Consider the following 6823-nt stretch of genomic DNA (forward strand, 5'->3'; position numbering starts at 1 on the left):
GCTATTTATGTAGATGCATGTGTCTAGTTAGTCATGAGAGGCTAAAATGACTACAAATCCCCAATTTAACCAGTAGTCATCAAACAGCAGGGCTTCCCTAAAGCTTTATACGACAAGTTTCCTTTTGCTGTAAAAACAGTTGCTCTAGGAGAAAAAACGTACTTCATTCTGGCCATTTTTTCCACAACAGAGTTTAAACAACTAATGCATTGATCCAAAGGCTGCATGTCACATGCTCAAAAGACATCCCATTTAGGCCACAAACTTTGCCACAGTTAAATCTGCTCATTTGCTGAATTTGAGTTCATATGTTTGTGTTCTGTGTGTGTGAGGTATACTGCTGAGATATGCTCCAGCTCCTCCCGCGACCCAGAAAGATAAGCGGCTTAGAAAATGTGTGTGTGTGTGTGTGAGGTATTAGCTATTATTAGTAGCAGTAAAAGATTCTTAACTCACTGCTGCAGCTCTTGCCATCCATGTTAAGGATAAATCCTTTCTTACACCTGCAGATGTAAGAATCTGGTGTGTTCATACAGTTGTGCTCACATCCATGGTCCCCCAGATCACAGAAATCTATCCCTGGTAGCAATGCACAAAGAACACGCACAGTCAAAGCTGATGGAGAAATAACTGGGCAGAAAGAACTGATTAAATGACATTCAGTTGTCTTCATAATGATTAGATCATAACTGGCATAACTACCGGCAATGCAGGAAAGAACTGATTAAATGACATTCAGTTGTCTTCATAATGATTAGATCACAACTGGCATAACTACTGGCAATGCAGGAAAGTCATTTGCACTGGGGCCTGTAGCATGGGAGGCCCCCCCTAACATCTCTACCCCTTACTGCACCATTTTTATTGCTATGAATGCAATTTTACATCCAAGACTCATGGGTAACTTCTAGTATAAATAATAATATAATTAATCTATTAGCCTACAGTTGAAAGCAATAACGAGTAAACAAGCAAATGACATTGTCTGTCTTTTTTATTATTGAATGTAATTTTTGCATGAGAGGGCCAATAATTGTTTTGCACTTATTCTAGTTGGGCCACCATGATTAGATTAAGGTAGAAAGCAAAAGGAAGCAAGAGAGAGAGAAATGGGTGGCACACTGTGACGTTTTTCCGTCCTGGTCCAGCTCAAAGCCTGGTCTGCAGCGGCACTCATAGGACTCTCTGACATTAACACACATGTGATGGCAGCCATGATCCACCGTGGCACACACATCTAGGGCTGCAAACAGATTCAGAGTTACATACTCATATGTTTATCTATTTACTTTTGTTCTGCAAAACAACAGCTTAGTGCAAAATATTCCTACTTTATTCATGGGACTCTTCATCTTAAAGTACAATATATGGCCAAAAGTATGTAGACACCTCTCCTAAAATTGCATTCAGCGGTTTCAGCCACACTCATAGCTAACAGGTCTATAAAATCAAGTACATAACAAACATTGGCAGAAGAATGGGTCATACTAAAGGGCTCAGTGACTTCCAAGCAAACAACATTCCATTGTGAAAATGTTGTGACAATGTTGTGACAACCTATTGTTTTGTGCCCAAAACGTTGTGACAATGTTGAAATATTATGAGAATGTTATCTGACAATATTCTAGGAAACTGTAATAACACAGGGGCAACGTTGTCAGTACATTGTCACATCCTCCTAGAATCCTTTATAAGTTCCATTATGTCGTGCATAATGTAAACAACATCACCTTTTGGCAAAGCTATGTTGTGACAATGTTGTGTGTTTGCTGTGTTTAAATGTGGCTCTGTCATAGGACGCCTCCTTTACCACAAGTCAGTTTGTGACATTTCTGCCTTTTCTTCTCTTATATAGTGTATATATCAGTGTGCTCTGATGAATTTAGGAGAGAGGAGGCTTCCAGAGCGAGGATACACTAGTGATTTTTCAAACTTTTCTGTGTACATAAAAGTTATGAACGAAGTCAGAGTGGTTTAATGTGAAATCTCTGTTCTACAGAAACTTACTAAGCCAAAATTGCTCACAGAGGTGGTGATAGAAACCACACATCCAAAGAATTTGTCTGTTAAAGCTGTAGCACAGAAAGTTATTATATAAGATGGTTACTGATCCCAGGGACATTGTTTTTTTTTTGTTTGTTTGTTTTATGGTAGTTCTGAGATATTGGTATAGTATGAAATATTTTTTAAAAAATCCATACATGGTGGAGAGGTACATGCAGAGTGTTGTTAGCCAAAATAGTCCCCAAAGAAGGGACTCTTCCCAGGGTCATGGTTAATCATTGGATCATTAAAGATCATACAGGGAACAAGAAAAGTGTATTTTTCAATAGGAACGCCCTTGCCTAGCCTAGAGTTTATTAGCTAAGGAAACTTTGTGATTCAAACAATTCAGAGTGTGAAACACATAAGCTTTTTGAATAGCTTTGTCTGGTTTAAGCATACACATTGTCCTTCTTTTTTGTTGTTCTTAGCTCTGTAGTAATTCAGCTTATTAACTAGAAAGTTAGCAGAATAATTGAACAAACTTGAGATGGTATCAGAGACTCATCCCCAAAGAGGAAATGTTGAGGGATAGTTGACATGAGCATTATTGAAAAGTAAGATAGATATTATCATTGAGGATGTGTTCAAAGATGCCATTGTTAGGATGAATACCAAATTTGGTAATGTTTTATACTTAATATTGTGAATATTGTGAAGTTCAAGTAAGAAAAGAACATTTAAATGCTGCCTGTTACTGTATAGATTCTCGTTCTTGTTCACTGAAATCTGAGTCTGTTTGAATGTGTTTTAATAAGAGAAGCTAATATAAAGCATCATGTACATAAACACAATTTCAGATTTTATTTTTTAACATCTAACTTCAGAATATGTACATTTGTAAATATACCAGGGGTATGGATGTTACTCCTATTTTCATGTTGTGGAAATATGATCGAGGCATCATGGGAGTAATTTCCCATAAAAAAAATTAGGAGACATAGGACCCTGGGAATACAGGACCCTTGAAACATATAACCCTTGAAATATAGGGCTGTTTCCAGAATTACAAAAAGAGAGGATATGTCTTTGGTATCACAAGGCCCTGGAAACATAGGGATGTTTCGAGAAGTTTCACAGAAAAATAAAGGGCCCAGTGAACATGAGAATGACCCTAAGCAAGGCTGTAGGGTGTCTCATTTCTAGCTGGTCAAAAATCACATAACATCCAGACCCCCGACTACGCTCGACCCACTCCAGTTTGCATACTGCCCTAACCGCTCCACTGATGATGCCATATCAGCAGCACTTCACCTGAGTCTGGCCCATCTGGAGAATAAGAACAGCCATGTGTGGATGCTCCTCATTGACTTCAGCTCTGCCTTCAATACATCAATACGTCATCCCCATGCACTTGGTAAGGAAACTCAGCCCATTAGTCATCGACACCCTGTGCAACTGGTTACTGGACTTTCTCACAGACAGACCCCAGGCAGTACAAGTACATTAACATGAACACTGGAGTTCCCCAGGGCTGTGTGCTGAGCCCTCTGTTGTTCACCCTGATGACTCATGACTGTTGTGCCAAGTACAACTTGAACCACATTATTATGTTGCAGACGACACAATGGTGGTGGGCCTCATCAGCAACGATGATGACTACAGAGAGGAAGTGAACCAACTCGTCATCTGGTGTGACAATTACAACTTGTCACTAAATGTCAACAAGACAATAGAAATTATTGTCAACTTCAGGAGGAAGCACATGGTACATACTCCACTTACAATCCATGGTAACGCTGTGGTGAGAAGGTTTTGGGAGTGCACATCACAAACGACCTGACATGGACTACACACACCACCTCCCTTGTCAAGAGGGCACGCCTTCACTTCCTACGATGGATAAGAAGAGCAAACCTCCCCCCTTCTATCCTTGCAACTTTCTACAGAGGCGCTACAGAGAACATCCTGACCAGCAGCCAGAATGTGGTATGGCAGCTGCACCGCTGCAGACCAGAAGTCCCTCCAGAGAGTGGTGAGGATGGCAAAAAGAAACATTAGAACCCCACTTCTGTCCATACAAGATCTCTACCTGTCACGCTGCCTCAGCAGAGCCACCAAAATAGTCAGAGACCCCCACCCACCCTGCCCATGGACTGTTCAGCCTTCCGCCCTCTGGCAAACGCTACTGCAGCAAGCAGTGCAAGACTGCCAGACTCAGCAGGAGCTTCTTCCCACAGGCCATCAGACTACTCAACTCCAGACAGTACACAAAATGCTGGCCTAAAATTTTTATTATAATATATTAGACATTTTTTTTTTAAATTGGAGAAACGCAATCTTGTTGTATAGTCTGAATGACAATAACATTTATTTTGACTTTGACTTTGACTTATATTGGCAGTCTCTTTTCCAAAATTCCTACCAATACAGGCTAGGACCAATCACAGCACATGGGATTGTTTATATTTCTCTGACCAACATGGTACAGAAGAAAATATTAAGATGTGAGTTAAATTGTGTTTCTCTATTCATATGCCTTGTCATTGTGCTTCATTTTGTTTTATGAAGATAAGAAAATTAGCTAATTCATAATTATGAGTAAACACATACAATACATATACATACAGTGCCCTTCCTCCTAGCTTACACACCTCAGTTCTGAGATTCACATCCCACCTCTGATCAACACATGCTGCCTTTGCATCACTGCATAAATAAAAAAAAAATGCATGTATTTGAGGGAAATAAAAAGTCAGCAGTAAATCTAAATGATTTAAATGATTTAAAACGTGTGCTAGAGTTTTCTGGAAGCTGAGACCTAGAACAAAAAACTAGACAAACTAAACAGCTTCACAAATCAAATCAAATCAAATCAGATTTATTGTCACATCACAAGAGTACAGGGACACAGGTGAGTGAAAAACTTGAGTGCGAGTTCCACAAATTATGCAGAGAACAGTATTTACACATAGATAAACAAAACTATAGATAGGATAGAAGAATAGATAAAACCAATTTAACTAAAATATATACATATAATCTTAAAAATAATACACAATAACTTAAAAATAATAATATTATTCACTCGTCATCCCCATTCTTAAAAGATGCCTTTTCAGTTGGAAACATCTTTCTGACTGGAGATGAGGACACATGACATTGCTGCCGGACATACAATGGAGAGTGTAATTTTGTTATTATTTAATGAAAAGTTGTGCAACCTTCTAGCACATTGTTACTAGTGTGTGTGAGTGTCTTTGGATTGGAGGGGCGGAGAGGAGTGGACTCACCATGGCAGAACTTCCCATCAGGCTGCAAAATGAAGTCTTTCCAGCAACGGCACATATAGGACACACGAGTGCTAACACACATGTGCTCACACTGATGATCCACCACCAAACACGGGTCTACATCTATACAATACACACATTATCATTTACATTTCATCAAATACCAGATCAAATAAAATCAAATAAAAGATCAGCCCATTAAAAAGACTTTAAAGGAATGCACAGCGTTTTTCAGTCTAATCTCTATCTGCTGCATCTGTAGCATTTGACCAATTACCATGGACAATCATTTTGATGTGTTGGCCTGTGCTTAGTAAAAGAATAGAAAATATGTTGATTCCGATCACCTAATACAAACCAGTGGGTAGGTAATGAAACACCCTCTCATTGGGTTGTAAGTGCGTTTAGAATTTAGGTTTTGTTAGGATTTGGTAAGTAATTTTCTTCCTGTTCTTTGTATAATAAAATGTATAATTTATTTAGAACATAATTTCCACAATTAGGTTCTCATAGTCATCAGGCCAGATACTGCAGGAACTGTCGCTCACAAAGATGAAATTCAGCACCTTCCCTTTACAGAGGCTGTCTGAAAAGCAGACCTGGCACTAAGTAAGACATCAATATAGCACTCAAAAGAAAATTTTAGTGCAAAGACCTACTCCACTCCAAACAACGTAAGACAGAACAGAAAGGAAGGGATACAAAATTTGGGCCATAGCATATAATATAATATAGAAATAATATAAAAAATTATGATAAGGCAAATGTAGTGTAGTGCTGTGACACTATGTGTACACAAGTGCTCACAATAGTTCTTAGGTTCAGTACATTGCTCTTACTGACCTGCACACAATGTTGAGTTAAACACAGAGATAAGTGTGTTAATCTGACTGAAATTGGCCACCAGGAACGCATGCTTCGAATGTGGTTCGCTCCAACTGCTCTCATGTCCGTGTCAACTCGGCCCACCCCCACAGCAAAGATCTCTATCCCGGCCTGCCGGGCAAGCTCCGCCTCCTCTTCCACCTGGTCCTGGGGCCGTCAGTCCGTCACCACCATGGCCACATGTGGTACTCCAAGCTCCACTAAGCGTGCTCCATGAGCCACAGAGAAAGCTTCCTCACATAGAAACTGTAGAGCCAATCCTGTCATGGTACCAGAGGCCAGATGCTCCATCTGACTGACCGCTTCCTGCTTGTCTTCCTTCTCGTAGAAGGCATTCAGGAAAAACTCATTTTGTACTAGGCTGCCATACTGCAGCAGTCCAACACGGGTCTGGTTTTCCCCCACATCCAGGAACTGCAGCATGTCCTTGATGAAGGCCTCTGCGGGAACTGTCAATCACAAAGATGAAATCCAGCACCTTCCCCTTACAGAGGCTGCCTGAAAAGCAGACCTAACTTTAAGTAAGGCATCAATAGAGTACTCAAAAGGAAATTTTAGTGCAAAGATGCAACGTAAGACAGAAAAGACAGGAAAGATTGGAAATTTGGGCTGTAGCACATATAGCCCACAGGCACCCTAAAAACTGCGGTCCCCATCAAAGA

Source organism: Colossoma macropomum, unplaced genomic scaffold (assembly GCF_904425465.1).
Source record: "Colossoma macropomum unplaced genomic scaffold, Colossoma_macropomum, whole genome shotgun sequence".
Taxonomy (NCBI): Eukaryota; Metazoa; Chordata; class Actinopteri; order Characiformes; family Serrasalmidae; genus Colossoma; species Colossoma macropomum.